The sequence below is a fragment of the Cucurbita maxima genome, unplaced genomic scaffold, assembly GCF_002738345.1.
Source record: "Cucurbita maxima cultivar Rimu unplaced genomic scaffold, Cmax_1.0 Cma_Scf00039, whole genome shotgun sequence".
Classification (NCBI taxonomy): Eukaryota; Viridiplantae; Streptophyta; class Magnoliopsida; order Cucurbitales; family Cucurbitaceae; genus Cucurbita; species Cucurbita maxima.
Genome location: NW_019272055.1, coordinates 1,462,837 through 1,487,317, shown reverse-complemented (window position 1 = coordinate 1,487,317; position 24,481 = coordinate 1,462,837). Strand labels below are relative to the sequence as shown.

At 36.3% G+C, this 24,481-nt stretch overlaps 1 long non-coding RNA gene and 1 other non-coding gene across 2 annotated transcripts in view; one reads left to right on the top strand and one right to left on the bottom strand.

Moving 5' to 3' along the window:
• The window catches only part of LOC111469353, a 78,494-nt gene extending 55,171 nt beyond the window's left edge, over window positions 1-23,323 (top strand). Inside the window, exons 2-3 of the long non-coding RNA XR_002714857.1 lie at window positions 2,830-2,836; window positions 23,267-23,323. This is a non-coding gene — a long non-coding RNA (uncharacterized LOC111469353). The remainder of the gene's footprint in view (window positions 1-2,829; window positions 2,837-23,266) is intronic.
• Window positions 14,682-14,787, bottom strand: LOC111469362. The gene has a single exon (XR_002714864.1). It is a non-coding gene; the product is annotated as a Plant small nucleolar RNA R71 (small nucleolar RNA).
• Window positions 23,324-24,481: the final 1,158 nt, after the last annotated feature.

The following is a 24,481-nucleotide window of genomic DNA, read 5'->3' as shown; positions in this document are numbered from 1 at the left end:
CCATGGAATTGTTCCATTATACTTTGTCTTCAGACCGTCTTTGATCCTTCTTGAGAAGTGTTTTGGTAGTCCATTGACAAAATTCTCTTTCCAGAATTCCAATGAACTATCTGTTCTAATAAGAACTTTGTTGAAATACATGTCTTTGTACCACCTGAAATCTCCTAAGGTAGGGCATTTCAGGTTCATGAGTATTTCGGTGGATCTCTCCTAGTATTTCAGGGGGTCGCCAATGAAAAATTCTATGAGGGTATAGATTAGAGTATTGACAGCATCTTCTACCCTTTCATGTTGTACTTCGGTCCTAGTTGATAGACCTTCTTCTTTGATGATTTGAGTTGTTGGCCTGATGACATAGTGGTTTAATATCTGTTGACGGGTTGATTCGTCAAGATATTTGTCCCACCCGTCTTTGAGTTGCCCAGTAAATTTGGTCACTAAGACTTGAGCTATTTGATGGTCGGATTTATGGCCCTGTAATTTATACGCGCCTGCGGCCATCATCATTTCATTGATAACGTTCATCACAAGATAGTCGGACAATCCATCGATGTTCCATTCATAGATTGCCAGGCCATCATAGTGGGCTTGAGTTTGTAGCGTCTTTTCTTGGAATTGAATATCCGGAAAAGACGGTTGAGGATACCATTTTTTCTGATTGCTGGTATTATTTTGACTTCTTCTTGAGATCCTTTCGATCCGATTGTAGAGAGGTTCTTCTGCCTCATTTACGATCTCATCTTCGAAGTCCTGGATCTCGCGTCATTGTTAACGACATTGACAGATGAATCCTGATGTATTATTCCAGGATTTAGAATTCTATCCAACTTTTCTTCTATTTTGGCTATTGCAGCTTCTTCTTTTGAGACCCTGTTTGTGAATACGTCGAGGTTTGCCGGTCTGAGTATTGGGATTGACTCATCGACCTTTGGTACAGAGCTGCCTGCTTGTTCTTGCAGAGTACTCGAATTCTTCGAGATTTTTCCCTCGATACTCTCAAGCTGGGTGGAGATTGTGTATAAAATCTTGTTTGAATAATTATTCTAGTGCTGGATATTCTTGATATCCTTTAGGGTCGGATTACCCTTTTTTAGTCCTTCTGGGATAGTTTTAAAAGGACTAGCTTTGACTTTTTCTCCATAGTAATTGTCAAATTCGACTTCTTCCAACGAAGGATGTTTTGAATATACCTCACCTCTTCTGGTAGTCTTCCAGCCTCTTTGAGTCAAGGTGCATATTTGCAAAATATTTTCTTCAAACCATTCGAAGAACGGTATGTTTTCCTCTACTGTTTCCATATGAGAATACCACTGAGCTCTTAATTCACTTTGCTCAGCTTCTTTGTAAGTTTGGAAGAAAGCTTTTCTCTTTGAAGAGTTGACAACTACATAAAATCTGTCTTCATTAGCTGTAATAACATTTAGCTGACTTTCGTAGACGGATTGAGTATCCATATCTGTATGGGTTGGAGATCTTGAGCCATCTTCATAGTGAATTGATGCCCTTTTTTGATCATAACTGGCCTCTTTTACCTTTAAGGGGTCATACATTGATCTTGAAACTCCTGACGTACTTGGTCTAGAACTCAAGAATTCTCTTACTTTTGATTCAGACGAAGGCTCTTCACTGAATTTTATTTCAACGCTTCCATCGTCATGTTCGATGATTTGTACCGGGTTTTGAGATTCCTTTCTCTTTGGAAGATTAGCATCTTCTATTTTTCAGAGAGTATTTCTGGTTATTTGATCCCAAGAAAGTTTTTGGAACAGTCACAAAATACTTTCCAATATTTGCCTCTATATGAGCATGGTTGATCCTTTTGGAGAGGATCTTAATGCTCTTGGTGAAATATTTATATTCACGAGTTTATAATAAACTCTGAATATGACGACTCAAGAATGAGTTTCAGCCTTGATGTTCAAGTTTTTTGATTGTAAGTCCAACATAAGAGCTGATAATATGTGCTGGTCGTGGAGCGACAAAGTAAAATTTTGATAACAATTGAAATAGACTGGTCCAATCTCCAGATTGGATTGAACCATTCCCAATAAAGAATTTGAGAAATTTTCATGTCTCTTATCTCGTAAGGAGATAAGAACTGGGATATCTAGTCTAACTCTGAACAATGGTTTTACAGCGACTTGAACAAGACCGACGTGAAGATAGTTAAATTCTTCACGATGTTGGAGTATAAGGGATTTTGAAAAAAGATTCAGAAATTCCCTATTACTATGAATTGTGATGTTTTTCTCTGAGAATTTCAGGCATGATCTTTGAGTAAGATTGAAGGTTGAGATTTGGTAGATAGTTTTCGGATCTACCTTTGGAATAGTCCAATTTTGGAGCTGATCTTCGATCCTGGCAATTTGATATTCTTGATTGACAGTATTTGAGATTGTGAGATTTTCTCCACTTCTATGTTCATTTGAGCTTTCTTCTTCGTCGGTAGAACATTTGAAATGGTTTGATTTTCTGAGCTTTTTCAGAAATTCGTTCATAGGAAGAAGATAGGTAAGAGATAGAGTAGAATATTTTTCTCTGAATTTTTTCAATTGATATTCAAGAGAGAGCTATCGGCGGATCGATGCCCTCTTTACAATGAAGAAGTCCTTTTATAGACTTCAGATTTGAATGCAGATTTGAAAATCGTGAACTGGGAGAAAAGATCGAATCTTAGCAGGACAGGACCCCTGCAAGATTCGTATTTTTAAAAGTAGGAAAAGACCTAAAGCAAACTAATAATTTACAAGGACGGACACAGATAATTCACATGTGAGCCCTCTCTTCGTGGCTGACAAGTTGTCAATCTTTGTTTTGTCTCTAATAAAGGTGTTAGGTTGTAGATAAGATTTTCTTCAGAATTTTTCATATGACGGAGCACCCGAGCTTGCCAACGGACTTACTGTGCCTCCCGCGTCTTACCTCCTGGAACACAAGGGCTATTCGCTTAGCTATCTCATACTCCAAATTCATCTGCTATTTCCTTATCCTCCTCTTGTTGTCGGCATTTTTGTAGCTTAGATTGAGTAACTCCTCTTCCCTCACAAAAATTGAGAGGCTCTGATATCATACTTACGCTTAATGACTTTAGCCCTTACAATTTACATGAGCTCTGTCATCCTCCTTGTTTTATTCAACCCGACAACCCGGACCAACCCAACTTGAACTATAAGGATTGGGTTTGGTTGTATTAGCATTTCGGGTAGGGATGAACCCAACTGAATCGGTTTGGTATCAGGTTCACCCGACAATCCAAACCAACCTAACCCAACTTGGACCAATCCAACCCGAACTATAAGGGTTGAGTTTGGTTGGATTAGCCTTTCGGATAGGGTTGGGTTCATTTTTCTTTATGCAGTCATGTTGTTTTGTGCAAGAACTACGGATGTATTATAAAATACTTCGATACAATAAATAAAACAGTAGGTGAGTGGTGTGTTTCTTTACCAGAAATACTCATAACTCAAGTGTTGAATCGAGATGACAACCTTAGATGGGTGAATAGGATTTTAACGATAAAAGTATTTAAGCGTGAGTAATTTTTCTAATTATGAAACTTTTTACAAATGAGTAGAAGATTGATAATTAATATAACAAAAAAAAAGTTCAAGTCAAACCAATAATCAACTACAAGAAACGTTGAACATGCAATAAGTCACAATAATAATTTTGAAATTAATAAGAAAGAGTTAGAAAATATGACACCGTAGATTTATAGTGGTTCGGTCAAACTCGACCTACTCTAGTCCCTAAGCACCTCTTGGGAATTTGAATAATGAACTTTCTCGACTCTTTCTACGGATATGAGCCGAACCGCTACATCACTCTTTTTATGAGTTCAAGAGCAAACTCAATCCTTTCCACGATGCAGGATCAAACCGATACAAATATTTTAATTCGGTATGAACACACGAGAACTCTCTAAAATAGTATATTTATAATTTGGAGCACTCACAACTATTCCTCGCAATACAATAAAAAAATCTCTCTCAAGAATAACATAAATAAAAATAAAATTGGAAGCGTGTAGAGAGCCACCATGGAGGCTTTAGAAAATTGAAGATGAAGAATTATGGAATGTATGTTATAAAAGATGGAGGAGTAGATGGGTTTAAATAGACATGTAAAGTGGAGATTAAAAGTAAATAATCCTAAAATTTTTCAAATTTATTTTTATTATTATTTTTGAATGTAATAAAATAATATAAAAATAATAAAAATCCATGTGAGGCGCGATCAAAAATTTATTATAAATATAATAATATAATAATAATAAAAAGGAATGTGAGTAAGATTAAATTCAAATTTTAAAATTTATTATAATGGTAATAATATAATAATAATAAAAAGTAATGTGAGTAAGATTAAATTCAAATTTTAAAATTTATTATAATTGTAATAATAATATAATAATAAAAATGATGTGAGTAACCACCAAAAATTTTAAAATATAATAATATAATAATATAATCATATGATATAGTATTAATAAAAATTGATAAGAGTAATGGTTAAATTCAAATTTAATAATAATATAATAATAAAAAATAATGTGAGTAGTAGTTAAATTCAAAATTTAAAATTAATTATAATTATAATAATATAATAATAATAAAAATGATGTGAGTAACAAAAATTTCAAAATATAATAATATAGTATTAATAAAAATTGATAAGAGTAGTGGTTAAATTCAAATTTAATGATATAATAATAATAAAAAATAATGTGATTAGCAGTTAAATTCCAAATTTAAAATTAATTATAATTATAATAATATAATAATAATAAAAATGATGTGAGTAACCACCAAAATTTCAAAATATAATAATATTATAATATAATATAGTAATAATAAAAATCGATAAGAGTAATGGTTATATTCAAATTTATATTATGTATATAATTTTATTAATAATTTTATTTAAAAAATATAATAATAAGAAAAACTTCCTCATTTGTTACTCTTCTCTTGATGAGTGTCCATCATTTTGATTTAACTAACACACATGATGTCCGTATGTTGTCTCGATTGTAATTTCTTCGCTTTCACTCTGATTTGAGTGATTGAAATGTCGTTGAAATCGTTATTCTCAACCTTATACGGTGGACAGTTCAAAATACTGAAAATGGTTAATAATTAAATGTAGGTTTGTTATCATCAAAACATCAATTAATTAATATGAGATTAATGGCCAAAAAGCAACACGTAGGAGGTACTAAGATGTACCAATATCAAAAACAACACTTCTATCTAGTGGTGAAGTATGAAGAAAGATGTGATAGAGTTTATTTGCAAGTGCTTAGTATGTCAATAAGTAAAAGCTCCCAGACAAAAGACAATAGGGATGTGACAACCCCTAAGTATACCAGAAAGTAGGTGGAAAAATATAGCTATGGACTTATGGTAGAACCTACCTACAATGCTCAAGGGCTACACTGTGATCTGGGTAATTGTTGACAGGTTGACCAAGTCGGCGCACTTCCTACAAGAAAAAGCAATATATATAGTTGACAACTAGGTGCAATTGTATGTGAAGGAGATAATAAGGTTGCATGGAGTCCTAGTATCGATAGTATCGGATCGGGACCCACGCTTTACGTCGGTATTTTGGCACAAACTCGAAAAAGCGTTAGGCACTCGCCTCGACTTCAGTACTACCTTCCACCCTCAAACAGATGGTCAAACAGAACGCCTAAATTAAATTTTAGATGACATGTTACGTGCTTGCGTGTTAGATTTTAAGGGAAGTTGGGATTCCAAGTTTCACTTGATGGGATTCTCATACAATAATAGCTTTCAAGCCACTATCGGGATGACACCGTTTAAGGCCTTATTTGGAAAATGGTGCAGCACTATGCTAGGACGAAGTAGGTGATAAAGAGTTAGGAGGACCCAAACTAATTCGAGCCACCAATGAGGCCGTCTAGAAAATTCGAGTGAGGATGCATACTGCTCAAAGTAGACAGAAAAGATACGTTGACATAAGACGTAGGAACTTAGAGTTCAAAATGGGAACCCAACATTCTCGAAGGTGGCACCCATGAAAGGTGTCTTGAGGTTCGGACGTAAGGGAAAATTAAGTCCTAAATCAATAAGATCTTTCGAGATTCTCGAGCGAATTGGTCGCGTGGCGTATAAGTTAGCCCTACCACCTTTCCTCTCAAGAGTACACAATGTATTTCACTTGTTAATGCTGAGAAATTACATGACGGATCCTATCCACGTAATAGATTACGAGCCTTTTTCAGCTTAACGAAGATTTAAATTATGAAGAAAAGCCCATAAGAATCCTAGCTCGCGAAGTGAAAGCCTTATGCAACAGAGACATTGCATTTGTTAAGATGTTGTGGTGAAACCACCACACTAAGGAAGCCACGTAGGAGCGTGAAGACGAAATAAGAGGAAAATACCCCGAATTAGTACAGGAGTTCGAGACTTTTGGGGATGAAAGTTCTTTTTAGGGGTATATAATGTAACATTCTTTAATTTAAAAAGAAATTTGCGAAGTCGCCAGAAATTTCGTGAAAATTCTTGCGAGGCGCCGAAGTTTTTGTGGTCGATGCTAAAACATGATGACCCTGCGAATTCCTCAGATTACCATACAATCCCACGAACTTCAGCCAACCTTCCCAGGCTCTCGAGTACATGCAACAAATAACAAAGAGGAAAATCATAAAGAAAGAGAGAGAGAGAAATAAGAACAGAGAGGAAAACCATAGAGAGCTTAAACCCACGAACACGTAACCTAAAACGACCATACACAACGTCGAGACATTTGATTATCGCCATAAAAAGAATCTTCGATGGCAGTACATCAATCTAAGGTATGTCTCATGTCCCTTTTGGGCGTTTCCAATTGAGATATGTTGAAAGAAGTAAAAGAGACAAAAGAAAAACTTGGGGGGCCTTTGGCTTTTCAATTCTCTTTTGTTGTTGTGTTGTTATTAAAAAAGCATACTCCTCATGAGTATTTATAGTAGAAAAAGTGCTAACATGGTATCAGAACCATGCCTTTAACTTAGTCATATCAATAGAATCCTCAAATGTGAACAAAAAAGTTGTGAGCCTTGAAGGTATAGTCAAAAGTGATTCAAATGTTGAATAAATGATGTACTTTGTTCAAGGGCTTCAGTGAAAAGAGTCGAGCCTCAATTAAGGGGATGTTGTTTGAGGGCTCCATAGGTCTTAGGGAGGCTCTATGGTATACTTTGTTCGAGGGGAGAATTGTTGGGAGGGTGTCCCATATTGACTAATTAAGGGGATAATCATGAGTTTATTAAGTCAATACATCTACATTGGTATGAGACATTCTAGGGAAACCAAAAACAACACCATAAAAGTTTATGCTAAAAGTGGACAATATTATACCATTATGGTTCCTAACATTCAGTCCATAGCCCTCCTCCAACCCCTCCTAGGCGGTTGCACCTGTGGCATAACTCTATCAATGTCAAGAGATAACTCTGAAGCCTCACCCTAATATGGGTACTGCTCTTGTAAGGATCGGACTGACTCGATGACTCCAAAAAGATGGATAAGTTTTTCGCGAAATAAAACAAACGGTATTTAAAATATAACATTCATTATAGCAAAATAGTGTTCTTACATAAGTAATTAAAACACAACACCATAGTTAAAACACAAAATAAGAAACCAACACAAAATATTTTAAAATAAAATAGTTGAGGACGATAGGTGAGGCTTGTCTATGGCACTTGCTCCAGAGCCTGATCCCCACCTCGACTAACTCTTTGTTTACCTGAAAAACATGGAAAATAAGGAATGAGTACAAAGACTCAATAAGTAGCATACTTATAGGCTCTTAATCGTGTCCTTGATATGCTAGGGTACCACACTCTTTCTTATTTTGTTCTTTTTCTTGTTATAAGTACATAGGACCCTTGTCGTGTTCTTGACTTGGGGTTCTTATCATGTTCTTTACTAAGGACCTTGGTCCTTGGATTCTAAAACCTTGGTTATTCTCTAAGGGCCTTAGTACTATGGTTCTTGGTTCTTGTTCTTAGAAATTGAATCTTGTTCCATGTTCTAGTCCTTGATCTTAGTAATTTTTAGGTTATTGTTTTGTTCTTGGTTCTCTAAGACACTCCCCCTAGGATTTACGATACTAGTGATGAACCTGACAACCTGTGCCCAAGGCTTCATGTGTTCCAAGTGACACAGTCTTAACCTACATCCAAGTTTTCATGCATTCCAAGAGACGTAGTCTGAACCTGCATCTTAGGGCTTACTCTTCGATATGATTAGAAAACCTATGCCCAAGATTTCATGTGTTCCAAGCGGCATAGTCTGAAAAACCTACATCCAAGGCTTCTTACGTTCCAAATGATGTAGTCTAATCCTGTATCCAGGGTTTGTCCTATGATACAGCCAAAATACTTATGCTCAAGGCTTCATACGTTCCAAGTGGCATAGTTTGAATTCCTACACCCAGGGCTTGCCCTATGGTACAACCTGAATACCTATACCCAAGGCTTCATACGTTCCTAGCAGTATAGTCTGAATACCTATGTTCAAGGCTCATGCGTTCCAAGCAGCGTAGTCTGAGTCATGAACATATTGCACTGTGAGTTGTCTTAGGATTTTTCTTGAGTTTCTAAGTTTTAGGACCTTGGTCTCTTATCCTTGAGTTGTACCTAGCATTCTTCTTACCTTGGTAATTTTAGAGCTTTTGTGGTATTGTTCTTGGTTCTTAATCTGGTAAGTTTTTAAGTTTCATAATTCTTTGAGGCACAAGTTGTAACTTGCATTCATAAACATATGAACTCATCATAAGCTTGAGTTATTCTAGAAACTCACAAAGTCATAATGAATTCTTTAGAGGGTTCTAGAAGAGTCTTGAGGTGTTTTCCTTTAGGTCATTCTTGGGCCCTAACTTAGTTTAGGTTCCAAAGATGTTCTAATTAACTTGAAATCTCAAACATATCTTCATGTCCTTAAGAATAGACAAAGTAGTAGGTCATTTAGAGCACGTATAGACCTTGGAATTATAATTAAATAGTGTAATGAATGAAATGTGCTTATTAGTCATCCTTGGACTAGTTCCATAAATTCAACTGAGTTCATTAAATGCAACTTAAAGTGCATTTAATGCATCTCTTTCTTGAAGCTCAACTTTGCACAACATATAAGGGAGGTCTCCAATGTCTTTTAGAAATTCCTTTGATGAGCTCAGCATAGCTTGAATATAAGTGTACAAGGTTTGTTGTAGCTTCTTGGCTCTCATCCTTGTAATTGAACCATGAGGTATGGAAATTCCTTGGTCATGGTTCATATCAATTTCTTCATGAAACTTAAAGATGATGTTACAAGAAAGAGTTATGGATTGATTTCCTACCTTCTTGTTGGTTGTAGCCTAGGATATTCGCCTCCAAAATTCGTCCAAAATCAGTTTTGTCGCCAGAGCTAAAACATGGGATTTCTTATTAGGTAGCCGATTCTAAGGGTTTTCCAAGCTTTATTTCTTCATGGAATCTCTTCCTTGTCCTTTCCTCAAGCTAAAGGATTTGGTTTGGAAGAACGACTTTGAGTGTGTGTCCCCAATTTTGGAGAATTGTTCTCGGTCTGAAAGTTACCTAAAACACCAAATTTTCGTTATCTTTGGCAGCTTGTCCTACGACGTTTTAGCTCTCAATTCCCTCATCATATTTACTCAACTTCTTCCTTTGAGGCTAAAGAAATTCTCAATTTGAAGGAAAAGGGACCGTAGATAGGAATTAGACACTTACCCCCAAATTCTACCCGAAACAAATTTTCTTCCATTGGACATGTTCTTGAGGTTATTTCTCTTCGTGGTCTTCTATGAAAATACTCTTTGGAGATGGAGAAACTTATTGGGATCTTCCTTGCTCGAAAAAAATATCCTATATCATCGGATTTGATTTTTAAGTATTTCTTGAAGCACTTTAATGGCAAATTGGATTGGGGGAATGATTTCTAGGCACTTTTAGCACTCGATTTCTTCATAGAACTTGTAGGTAATCTTGTTTAGAAACTGTAGGAACAAGTTTGAAGGGAAATTGTAGAGAATTGCTATCGAATTTGTAAGAAATTCGAGAGATAGAGACCCAAATCTAAACGCTTATTGCTTACGATTGGGAGCTCGACCTTCCTCAATTCTTGTTTCATACTGTAGCCCCAACTTTAGACATCACAGGGGAAGCTTCCACCGATGTTGAAACCTCCAGAATTATCGTGATTTGGAGATTGAATTTTCTAGATAGTCCATCCAAAATATTCTCTCCAATCAGGAGTTACTGACTTCTAATTTAAATTATGATCGTTGGATTTGGTGATCTGTGAACGTTCTAGATTGTGTCCAATTTTGGAGAAGATCAAATGATTGAATTTTGAGATTCGATGGAATTTATGAAGGAGGTCACTGCAAAGGTTCTAATTGTGAGTAAAATTGTATATCCGTAAATATCCATAATTTTAGAGGTATTTTGGTAATTTGTCACTTTTTGAATATTTTATTATTATTTTTCTTGAAAAATTCATAATTTTTCTAAAGAATTTTCCGTTCATTTTTTTCCTTCTTGACCATCTTGAGATTTCTTCTAGATAAAGAATTAAAAATCCATAAAGTTCCTTAGAAATTGGAAAAATGACTTTTTTTTTTTTTTTTTTCCTTTTAGCATACATTTTCCTTTTCAATTCTTCATTAAAGGCCTTAACTCCTTAAAATTACTTTTTAGGGTATAGAAATAACTTGCTTAACACTCTTGCCCTTACGCGATATCTGAGAGAAGTTTGATTGAGGCAAGAGTGAATGGATCGTGCGCGATAGCCATAGGGGCTAGAGTAAGTGTTGTTGCTCAGGTACAACATGAGAAGGCGCTAGATGATTAGAAACTGCTTGAAGGAGCATAATAGAACAAAGTTTTTTTTTTTATATAACAACAAGAAATGATTACAGGAGAAAATCATCAAACTTCATACCCAAGTTGAACTTCTCTAGAGTATGATGTATGATGTATAAACTTAAGATCAAGGTATTTCTCTAAGGTTGAAACTAGCATATTGAACTGATTTTGATAATAAGCACGAATAAGATCATGAGTCAGACTCGACACCCTAATGTCTAAGTGCCACTTCATGGAAAGAACTGAGCCAGCTTACCTGTGCCTAAAATCATCTAGTACCTCCTATCTTTTAGTATGTTCCGAGCTCACGACCCTCACCTTGATTGGTAAGGTGTCACTTTGATTTTATTGTCTAGATTGGTAGCCATATGATTTCTAACTGATCTAGTGACCTAGATTGGTCTAAGTAAGGGTGTCTCAAATTTAGGAATTATGACACCAAGACAAAGACCCTCAGAATTATCGCATCCCTCGAGCATCCTAGAGTCGAAGGAATGTTGCATAGTGATTTAGGTCACCATTAATCGACTAGCGAAGTCGGCACACTTCATGTTAGAAAATCCACCCATTTAATAGAAAAGTGGACATGAAGATACTTAGAGGAGATAGAAAATGACATGATGTTCCAGTGTTCATAGAGCCGAACATGGATACTCCCTTACGTTGGAATTGTAGAAGAAATATGCAAACACCGGAAGGAAGGAACTCGAATTTGAAATAGGAGATCATATATTCCTTAAAGTTGTCCCTTTGAGAGAAGGATTGAGGTTGGGAAGAGAGGAAAGTTGAGACTTTGTTTATTAGACACTTAGGATCTTCAAATGCATGGATCAGTAGCGAATAGGCTACCATAGCACTAACGCTAGTTGTCGTCCACAATGGTTTCCACATATTCATGCGTAGAAAGTATACCATTGACCCAATTGCACACCATCAATTACAAACACTACCTCGGCAACAAGACTTAAGTTACTAAGAGCAACCATGCATATTTTTCCAATGTGTATGAAAACTCTATTAAACAAGAGAATCAGATTTGGTTAAAGTACACCGATAAAATGGCCTAAAGAAATTACTTGGAAACAAGAGAACAAGATAAGAACCAAGTACCCGAGGAACTTTCGAGGACAAAAGTTATTAAAAGGAGGGAATGATTTGTAATACCTAGTTGACCAAGACGGAAATAAATAATACTTATTATATAATATATATATATTTTTTTTAAAAAAAAAAAAAGAGAAAAACGTGTTTTTGTAGCATGGTACAATGTGTGTCAGCAATAAGGACAACAGAGACAGATGGCGACTAGATGGCTCCAAATTCTTGAATTTGTAGCTCGATTTGGGGTAGAGAGGGGCAATGATTGGTTTAAGGGAGAGAAGAGGCAAATGAGAGAGGAAGCGCAGAGAGACTGAGAGGGATGTTTGAGACCTTCTCGTGCATGCCGACGAAGAAACAATAAGAGATTTTAAGCAGTTTACTTGGGGGATTTTCAACGCGATATTAGAGAAAGAAAGAAGGGGTCGAAAGCTTGGAGAGGAAGGAATCGAGTGCGTTGGCCATGGTAATGTTTTGTGGGTTTCCAAAAACTTCTTCAACTCATATATCTCTTGAAACTTCATCAAATATCACAATTATTGTCCCTATAGGTTCTGTTTGGTGGGATCTATAAGATCTGTGACGAAGCTGAACGTGGAGTGATAACTCTCCAAAAGTAGAGTCATATCAAGTCTTTTTATAGTTAATGTTGCACTCTTATTCACCATTTTCTCATTTATTACCCCATTTATTCTAATTAGTTAGCATGAAACTGTTTATTATGGCCCAACATAAAGAGAATATGATTTGACATAGATCGATCTTAATTGTATGTTTAATTGAGTTATGTGGTAAAATTTCAGACATTTATGCTGAACCATGATGAAGTTTCAAATCTGGAAACAAACGGGGATGACATGGAAATTTTAAATCCACATCAGCAATCCAAGTGGGTCATTGACTACCCAATGATGAACATCTTATGTGGACAACTTATTTCTTTTTAGCCCTAAATGGGAACTCATGCTCAATATAAAAGGAAAAATAAGACCAAGAAGGGGGAGCCGCATTTTGGGAGAGAAAGATCGGATTAGACAGCAGAGCCTCTACTGCTGTGAATTGCTGTGAAACCATAGAAGAAGAAGAAAAACTCTAATCCAATAATTGTTGACGACAAAAGGAAAAGAAGACCAAGAAGGATAGACTAGGGCAAAGAGGTGGACGTGAGAGCTCAAGGGAAAGCAATTTCCATTGAAGAACAGCAACAAAGCTGGATAACTCTCTATTTCCTTACTCTCTTTTCTTATTCTATCAATTTTATACGATTGTGATGTGGGTTTCTCTGTTTAATTTAGTTTGTATGGATAGCTAAACTTTATAGGGGAGGCGAAAGAGTTTTATATAGTTTAAGTATGTTGATGGTATGATTTTAGTTTTTTCAAGAGTTGTTGTTAATAATTTACATGTGTGTTTAATTAGCTACTTTATATACATAGTTGTTCTTTATTCTCGCGAGAAGAGAGGGAGCAATGAAATCCTCTTTAATACTCTAGTTCCATTGCAAGGAAACTTGAAAGGTAATAGAAGGGTTAGGAATAATTCTTCTCCTAGAGCCTTGTTTAATAGAAATTACAAACGATTATGAAAATAATCATCATGCATGACCCTTGTAAGTGGGCTTCGGAATCTATTAAAAGGAAAAAAAATCTACCACAAACCTCAACAACTTATCTATTTAATATCTCTTAGCCAAACCTTCCTCATTCTAGTTGATTTTCTCATCATTCTACTTTTCGACAGCAATGGCACTCTGCTTTAGTTTTGTTTAATTAGTTAAAGATCACCAACACTCATTTGAATGTTACCCAAAAACTCACTTAATTTTCAATCATAAAATTAACCAAAAAAATATGTTCCCTGTAGAATCAATAATTTACTCATTACTTGCTATGTGATAGTGTATACTTGAATTTATTCTTGTGAATTTTACATCATTTTAATATATACATCCACAAGTGATCAAGTTTTTGGCTCGTTGCTGGGGAACCTAATTTGGTTATTTTACTTGTGGTATATTTTTGTGAGTTGGAGCCAAAAAGAAGCCATAGTAAGCTAAATTTTCTATTGTTGAGTTTACTGTTGCAGAATTGAGCTTACTAATGCAGAATTTTGTGTATGAACCCACCTACGAGTTTGGAATTTATTTTGGATCCTGAAATAGAGAGAACATTTAAACAAATGTTGAGGGAGAAAAAGAACATGAAAGAACAAAATATACAGCAAATAGAATTTGGAGCCCAGCTGAACCGGGAGTTTGAAAATCCAGCGATGATGGCTAATCAAGAAAGAATTACTGCTAATGCCATTCATTTAGTAGATGATAGAGAATGAATGATCCGAGCATATGCACACCCAACTGTGGAAGAGCTAAATTCGTGCATTACTAGACCCAAAATACAAGCAACCACGTTTGAGCTAAAGCCCATGATGTTTCAAATATTGCAAACCATTGGGTAATTTCATGGACTACCGTCGAAAGATTCTCACTTACACCTAAAGTCATTTTCGAGAGTTAGTGACTCGTTTCGATTTCAAGGAGTGGATAAAGACATGATTAGACTGAGCTTATTCCCTTATTCATTGAGGGATGATGCTAAATCATGGTTGAATACCTTAGCATCGGGAACAATTGATGCTTGGAATAGTCTAGTAGAGAAGAAATTTTTGATCAAGTATTTCTCTCCCACTAGAAACGTACGGTTCAGAAATGAGGTTGTCGCTTTTCAACAATTTGAAGATGAGACACTAAGTGAAGGGTGAGAGAGATTTAAGGAGATGCTTAGAAAATGTCCTCACCATGGATTACCTCATTGTATACAAATGGAGACGTTTTACAATGAATTAAATATTGCTACTAAACAAGTAGTTAATGCTTCCGCCAATTGAGCTATTTTGTCAAAGAAATACAATGAAGCATATGAAATTTTAGAGAGAATAGCATCTAACAACTGTCAATGGGCCGATTTGAGAAGCAACCCAGGAAAGAAGACTCGAGGGGTACTTGAAGTTAATGTTTTTTCCTCTATAATATTCAACTAGCTTCGGTGATTAATATTTTACAAAATCTAGCATTGGGACAAGACTCCATGATCAAAGCACCACCATACAGCTACTGTAATGAACCAGGCAGCAGCCGAATCTTGTGTATATTGTGGAGAGGAACACACTTTTGATCAATGTCCAAGCAATCCGACCTCAATTTTTTATATGGGGAATCAAACTAGTCAAGGCAACCCAAAAAATAATCCATTCTCAAATACTTATATATCCAAGGTGGAGAACTCATCCAAACTTCTCATGGAAGGGACATGGCTCATACAACCAACAAATGTCATCTAAAGCAAATTACCCTCTGGGTTTTGGATTACAAAATCAATTGGCATATAGTTCTCAACAAGTCAACATCCAAGGGAAAGGAACTAGTCAAGCTCAATACATATCAGGAACATCTCTTGAGAGCCTAATAAAGGAATATATAGCCAATTATGATGCCGTGGTTCAAAGTCAACAAGTCTCATTGCAAAATTTGGAAGTTCAAGTAGGTCAATTAGCAACTGAGTTACGAAATAGGCCTCTCGAGAAGCTGTCAGCAGACAAAGAAGCACCAAAAAGAGAAGACAAAGAGCAATGTCAAGCAATAGAGTTGAGAAGTGGAAAAAATACCCAGCAGGGGAGAAAAAAGTGCAGAACACGGTGATAGCCATTCCCAAGAAGTTGCTGATACACAGCAGAGAAATGAGGAAGCTGCTGTACAGAAAGAACACAACAAGGATTATGCAAAAACTGAGAAGCCGCCTAAAATGCAAACAACAGCAACGAGTGGACAAGAGAGCAGAACATACACACTAGCATCTCCTTTTCCACACAGAATCAAAAGAAAGAAAGAGGAAGCCCATTTTGAGAAGTTTATGGACATTTCAAAGAAAATTTCTATAAACATTATACTAGTGGAGGCTTTAATAAAGCAAAGGCCAAATTATGTGAAGTTTTTGAAGGATGTGCTCACTAATAGAAAAAAGTTTGAAGAATTCAAGGTGGTGTCACTAAATGAAGAGTATAGTGTAATATTGAAAAACAAGATCCCACTGAAAGAGAAAGACCTAGGTTCATTCACTATTCCCGTATCAATTGGATGAAAGGAGATAGGTAGAGCATTATATGACTTAGGAGCAAGCATCAACTTAATGCCTCTATCCATTTACAAGAAGTTAGGAATTGGAGAGGCTAGACCGACTACAGTCACCTTACAACTAGCCGATAGGTCCATCACTTATCTCAAAGGAAAGATTGAAGACATTTTAATTCAAGTGGATAAATTCATATTTTCAGCAGATTTTATTATTTTAGACTATGAAACCGACCGTGATGTACCAATTATTTTGGGGATGTCATTTTTAAAGACCGGGAGGACACTAGTAGATGTATACAAGGGAACCATAATATTAAGAATGGGCGACCAAAAAGTCGAATTTAATAACAATGACAGTGTTAAAGATCACGTGTTCGTTTAGATTTCTGTCAGTTAGTATTTGATTAAATCTCCTCATAGTTAGGAGTTGTTTTAATTTTGATTTGATTTAGTTTTTGATTTGTTTACTAGTTTGTTACCAAATTTTCTGCAGATTTTTAAGTTCATTTTCTAAATATCTTTTTGTATTCTCTATATATATAATATATATAGAACCTTCTTGCTCTTCATAATACAATCTTCTTACTAACCATTCAATTACTCATTCTTTCACTAACCATTGGTATCAGAGTCGTCTTCTTAAGGGATCTGTGAGATCAAGATGGAAGGAGAATTCAGTTTTTCAGCTATTGCAACACCAGTCTTCGATGGAGACAATTATCAAATGTGGGCAGTTCGTATAGAGACTTTTATGGAGGCTTTGGATCTTTGGGAAGCAATATAAGAGAATTACGAGGTCCCTCCAGTTCCAGCAAATTCTACTGGAGCACAAATCAAAGTACAGAAGGACAAGAAGACAAGAAAATCAAAGGTAAAAGCTTGCCTATTTGCAGCTGTATCTCAAATGATCATCATGCGAATAATGTCCCTTAAAATAGCAAAGGAAATCTGGGATTATCTCAAGGCTGAATATGAAGAAGATGAGAGGATTCGTGGAATGAAAGTCTTGAATTTGATTAGGGATTTCGAGTTGTAGAAGATGGAGTCTGAGTCGGTGAAAGAGTACTCTGGAAAACTTCTCAGCATTGCCAACAAGGTGAGATTGCTTGGTTCTGTATTAAATGATTCCAAGATCGTTGAAAAGCTGCTAGTCACTCTTCTAGAGAAGTTTGAAGCCACCATTACTACTCTGGAGAACACCAAAGACCTGTCAAAGATATCTCTTATATAGCTCTTGAACGCTTTACAAGCACAAGAGGAAAGGAGGTCTATGAGGCAAGAAGGGGTGATTGAAGGTGCCTTACCAATTAATCATCAAGACAACACCAGGTATAAAAACAAGAAAATTTTCAAAAATCAATCGACGAATGAAGATTCATTTGCCAATTATCAGAAGAAAAAAGGAGGTGGTTCCAAAAAATTCTATCCACCTTGCCGTCATTATGAGACGAAAGGTCATCCACCATACAAGTGTTGGTGAAGACCTAACGCGAAATGCTCTAAATGCAATCAACATGGACATGAAACTGTGATCTGCAAAGTCAAATGACAGGTGAAAGAAGTAGATGCACAGGTAGTTGATCAAGAAGAAGAAGATCAATTGTTTGTGGTCACTTGTTTCTCAGGCAAAGAATCAAGCGAGAGCTGGTTAATTAACAGTGGGTGCACAAATCATATGACATATGACAAGGAGTTTTTTGAAGAATTAAGAGACACTGAAGTCAAGAGAGTAAGGATTGGCAATGGTGAACACTTGAAAGTTGAAGGAAAAGACACAGTAGCTAAAACAAGTTATGAAGGTACAAAATTTATTCCAGATGTTTTATTTGTACCTAAAATTGATCAAAATCTCTTAAGCGTTGGTCAGTTACTTGATACAGGCTATAAAGTGTTGTTTGAGAATAAGCAGTGCTTGATCAGAGATGCGAGTGCCAAAGACTTGTTTAATGTCAAAATGAAAGGAAAAAGCTTTGCTCTAAATCCGATGGCCTTTATATCCAGAGCTAGTGCCACTAAGATTTGGCACAAAAGACTTGGGCACTTTCATCATCGAGGTTTGCTTCAGATACAGTCAAAGAAGCTGGTAGAAGAACTCGCTGACATTTATGATGGCATGCATCTTTGTCGTGCTTGTAATTTTGGGAAGCAACATAGGCAACCCTTGTTCGAAATAAACTTAAATGAGAGAGAGAGAGAAAAAAAAAAAAGAAGAAAGAAGCTGTTATTATTTTTGGTTTTTAAATTCAGTCAAAAAGCCATACTAGGAAAGAAGTGGCTTATGGACGAGAAAACTGGGATAATTATGGTCATTTTTAGTGTTAGGAAAACTTATAAATAGGCTTTCCCTCTCATTGTAATATGAGAGCAAAGAACAAGTAAAGCAAAAAAGGAGCCGTGTAGAAAGTGTAATAGAAAAAGGAGAATTATTTGTCTCCTTGTCTCTCCCCTCTTGACACCCCCTTCAAAGTTTCGTGAGAGTTATCTAACCGAGTTAATTTCAAAGCGAGCATTTATTTTCTACAAGTTGGTATCGGAGCGACTTTTAATTTTTCTATGAATTGGTATTAGAGCAAATTTATTTTCTAAAAATTGGTATCAAAGCCGATGGCGAACATGATGGGACAAATGCCGCTACTATGATTGACAAAGATGAACTACGAGAATTGGAGCATCCAAATGAAAGCTCTTCTCGGTTCGCAAGATGCATGGGAGGTGGTCAAAGACGATTTCGAAGAACCGATTGATACCACGGGTTATACTTTAGCGCAAAATAACACGCTAAAGGAATTACGATCAAAGGATAAGGCAACATTATACATTCTGTTCTGAGTTGTTGATGTGTCGGGCTTTGAGAAGATTGCAAGGGCAACTACTTCAAAAGAAGCGTGGGACACTCTAGAAAAGGTGTTCAAAGGAACCGACCGAGTCAAGTAGGTGCGTCTCTAAACTCTGCGTGGCGAGTTGGAGAGCATGAAGATGAAGGAGTCAAAAAATGTGTGACTATATTACACGTGTACAGACCGTGGTGAATCAGCTAAATCGAAACAGAGAAATGTTACCTGAGACGCGGGTGGTGGAGAAAATCCTTAGATCGTTAACCGACAACTTTAAGAATGTCGTATGTGCCATAGAAGAGTCGAAGGATCTAGCAAAGTTCACAGTCGATGAGCTCACCGGTTCTCTCGAGGCATACGATCAACGTAAGAAAAAGAAGGAGGAGCCACTCGATCAAGCGCTTCAGACGAAGGCATCGATAAAGGATGAAAAGGCACTCTACTCTCAAAATTTTCAAGGTAGAGGTCATGAAAGTCGCGAGAATGGTTGAGGTGGTCAAGGCAACACTTACGAAGAAAACTACTAGGAGAAGAGACTGTTGAGCCAAGCAAATTGGCGTGGAAGAGGACGCAATCAAGGATACAATTCCAACGTCCACTGCTTTAAATGTCAGAAATTTGGCCACTATGCAAATAATTGTAACTTCAACAAATGTTACAATTGTGATAGAATGGGTTATTATGCAAAGATTGTCGAGTCGAAGAAAAGGTGGAAGAAACCATCAACATGGCCTTGGATGACGCAAAAAGTGGAGGCATCCTCTTGATGGCTCAAAACAGAGAGCCGAACACAAAAGGAGACGGCGGCGCAAAAGATGATGGCGGTAGTCTTGAGGTGGTAGAAACTATCAGAAATGAGGTGATACGCAACAGATTTGGTGAAATCGCGGTATCAGAAATGAGAAAATGACAAAAAGATGAACAACCGAATAACAGAGAGCCCAAGCTCGATGAGAGAGAGCTTCAATGGCGGTTAAGAGAATTTGAGGAAGAAATAAGAAAGAGAATGGAATTGAGAGAAAGGATGGCAGAAGTGCGAATTGAACGTGAGAAACAGATGGTTCAAATGCAAGCTGTAATCCCTTCAAATTCCCTTGAAAATCCCCAAAAAATGACGAAGAAGAAGCCCATACGATCAACGAACGAGCCAAAGAAACTACCATATCATGAGGAGGAGAACAGAGATTCAAAGCAACAATCCAAAACTGCTGTGGATAAATCTGTGGAGAAGTCTCAGTTGCAGACGTTGAAATCGTTGAACGAGCGCTTTTTAAAAAAAGACACACGAGAAGAGAAAGGAGTTTGGAGCTCCAGTTCAGGCTAAAGAGGGTTTGGAGCTCGACTTGAAGAAGAATGTCGACGAGAAGAGATAGAGTCAAATGGATGAAGTGAGAGATAGGATTTGTAGGTTAGTTAAGAGTGAGAGATTGAAGAATGTGGAGATTGGGAGATTGGGAGATTGAAAGATGAGGATAATGGGCTTGTGTGGAAAGTTGAGGAAGAAAGGGAGAAATGGATGAATGTTTGTTGTGAGAGGGATGGAATTAAAGCTAATTCCGATGAATTGCTTGAGGAAATAGGAGATTTGAGAAAGAAGATGATTGAAATGGAGAAGAATGAGAGAAGGGCTTTGGAAGAGATAGAGGATTTGAAGGTGAAATGCAAGAAGCTGTTAGCTGAAAAGATGGAGAGTGAGATTATGAATCGGAATCGGTTGAAAGAGAAGAATTTTGTTAAGAGGTTATTGGATGAATCTGGTAGGGTATTGAAGAGTTGGCGGCTCACTCAGATTTGAAAATGAAGGAGAAAGATGTAGAGATGTTAACTCAACAGAGAGATTCAGTTGATGTGAATCTAAATCGAGTCCAACAGGAGGCAGTGAGTTTACGACACACGATTGAGATAATCACTTGTAATAAAGCTGAAATGGAGGAAGAAAAAATGGAAGTGAAAAATGTCGTTGTGGACTTGCGAAGGGAATTAAGTAAAGTGAATGAAGCTATGACATCTAAGTCCAGCGTGGCTGAGAACGGGTGATATGGAAAATCAACCCAAGGGAAAGTATGGAACGGATTACCTTGATGATCAAGATCAAGAGTAAAGAAAACTCGTTTCTAAACTCGTGATTCGAATCACTTCACAAGAGGTTTGATCAATACCACTTGAATGACTCTACATGCAAGTTCTAAACACAAGAATTTGCAAAGAAAGTTTAGCTTTCAACAAAGCTAAAATAGAAATTTTATTCTTAATTCCATGTCTAATAAAAAAAAAAAAAAAGAAGGTTTTATATAGCTCTCAGAACCTTAACCTATGCGATATATAACTCCCAAATTAAATGGGCTAGTAAATGAAAAATACTCAAAAATACCCATAACCTCCCTATTAAAATGGCTAGTTAATGGTGAAATATAGTAACCTAGGTGGGTTACAATATAACCTTAACTCCTACGTTTAAAACTAGCACAGACAAATATTTAAACTATAATTAAATAATGCAATTAATAAAATGTGCTTATTGACTCATCCTTAGACTAGTTTCATAAATTCAGCGGAGTTCATTAAATGCAACATAAAGTGCATTTAATTCATCCTTTTCTTGAAGCTCAACTTTGCACAACATATAAGGGAGGTCTCCAACGTCTTCTAGAATTTCCTTTGATGAACTCACCATAGCTTGAATATAACTGTATAAGGTTTGTTGTAGCTTCTTAGCTCTCGTCCTTGTAATTGGACCTTGAGGTATGGAAATTCCTTAGTCGTAGTTCATATCAACGGGAGAAATGAAGAGTCGGTGTCTCAGATGGGCCGTTCTCGAGAAGATCCAAATGAAGTCTCATCAGAGAAGACAACCTCATTTTGCCACTCGAGGAAAAGAAGAGAAAATTGAAGAAACCACGACTGAGCTCGAGAAAACAAAAACGACGCATGTGGAATCATTGAATATGAACATTTAAGTTTATGAGGAAGTTTTGTTGGAAATAAACTTAAATGAGAGAGAAAAAAAATAAGAAGTGGTTATTATTTTTTATTTTTAAATTCAGTAAAAAAGACATACCTATTTTAGGAAAGGAGTGACTTATGGGTGAGAGAATGTGGGAAGAAAACGTAGATAATTATGGTCATTTTTAGCGTTAGAAAAATTTATAAATAGGCTTTACCTCATTCTAATATCATAGCAAAGAACAAAGAACAAAGAGAAATAGGCTTTACCTCATTCTAATATCATAGCAAAGAACAAAGAACAAAGAGCACAGATCAAGGAGCAAGTAGAGCAAGAAAGGAGCAATGCCGAGAGTCATAGAAAAAGGCTTTTGAGAATTCTTTGTCTCCTTGACTCTCCCCTCTCGACACCTCCTTCAAAGTTTCGTGAGAGTTATCTAAACGAGTTAATTTCAAAGCGAGCGTCTATTTTCTACAAGTTGGTATCAGAGCGGCTTTTAATTTTTCTGCAAATTGGTATCAGACCAAATTTATTTTCTACAACTCTTTCCTAAACAAGCATGGAGAGCCTCGAAAAAGCTGCAACTAGTTCATACTAAACTTTGTAGTCCTCAGCGTACACCATCATTAAATGGTAATCTTTATTACATTGTTTTTATTGATGATCTAACAAGAATGTGTTGGATCTTCTTACTGAAGCAAAAGTTAGAAGTTGTGGGTTTATTTTGGAAATTCAAAGCCAGAGTTGAGAATAAAAGTGCATGCTTGATTCAGACTATAAGATCGACAAGAAGTACACTTCAGAAACCTTTAACAGATTTTATGAAGAGGCTAGAATTGAACATCAATTTACAGCACCATACACTCCTCAACAGAATGACGTCAGTGAAAGGAGGAATAGATTCATAATGGAAATGATGAGATGCATGCTTCACGAGAAGGATTTTCCAAAACGTTTTTGGAGAGAAGCAGCAAAGATTGTTGTGTGCTTTCAAAATCGAATTTCAACAAAAGCTGTGAAGGACGTAACACCATTTGAAGTTCCTTAGAGTATTTGAGTGTCTTTGCTTCACTTACATTCCTCAGGTCAAGCGTGATAAGCTTGACAAAAAGGTAGAAGCTGGCATCTTTGTTGGGTATAACACTATATCCAAAGCTTACAGAGTTTTCAACCACACACTAGTCGTGTTATTGTGAGCCTAGATGTTCATTTTTCTGGTAATGAGTAATGAAATTTGGAAGAACTGACGAAGGTGAATCAGATTTCTAATGCACCAAACAATTTAATCTTTGGTAGCATGTTAGAAGAGTCTGAAGATGAACAACTAGAAGAGTCTGAAGATGAACAACAAGAAGAGTCTGAAGATGAACAACAAGAAGAGTCTGAAGATGAACGACAAGATGCTTTGGTTGATGATGCACCTGTCAGAGGAGGAGCTTTCGATGATCGAAAAAAATAAAACCTGGGTGTTGGTTGATCGACCTCTAAACATAAAGATAATTGGAGTAAGATGAGTGTTCAGAAAAAAGCTTGGAGTTTACAACATCTAAAAATCACGTGTTTGTTTAGATTGATGTCAGTTAGTAGGTGATTAAATCTTCTTATAGTTAGGAGTTGATTTAGTTTTTGATTTGTTTACTGGTTTGCGATTTTTAGGTAGATTTTTTAAATATCTTTTTGTATTCTCTATATATATAGAGCAGTCTTGCTCTTCATAATACATTTTCTTATTAATCATTCAATCACTCATTCTTTCACTAAAAGACAACATGAAATATCCAGTAGTAGCAAAAGAATGCTTAGCAATTTATGAGTTGACAAAACAACCCGCAGCCTGAGGAATGGGATAGTTGGGAAGGTGAGCAAGAAGAAGACAGCAACTAGAATGAAAAAATAGAACAGTTAACAGTTTTAGGTGAATTCAGCAGAACTTTTAAGTCACTAGATGTGAGGGAAGAAAGAGTTCACCGATGAAACCATCTATTAAGGAAGTGTCGCAGCTGGACTTGAAACCACTACCTCATAACCTTAAATATGCATATTTAGGTGACAAGGAGACACAACCCATCATCATCTCAGCAACATTTTCTTCAGCATAAGAGGATATGCTCCTATAAACATTGAAGAAGCAAAAGGGGGCGATAGGTTGGACATTGGCGGATATAAAAGGAATTAGTCCATCACTATGCATGCACAAGATACAATCGGAGGAAGAAAAATTTAAATCCATTGAGCAACAAAGATGATTTAATCCCATGGTGAAGGAGGTCGTTAGAAAGGAGATTATCAAATGGCTAGATGCTGGAATAATATATCCAATTGCAAACAGCAGCTGAGTCAGTCCTATTCAATGTGTTTCGAAGAAATAAGGGATAATAGTAATGGAAAATGAGAACAATGAGTTGATCCCCACTAGAATAGTGAATGGATGGAGAATTTGCATGGATTATAGAAGACTGAACAAAGAAACATGTAAGGATCATTTTTCCTTCCCATTCATTGATCAAATGCTTGATAGACTTGCTCGAAAGTCACATTATTGCTTCTTGGATGGTTATTTGGGATATAATCAAATTACAATTACTTCTCAT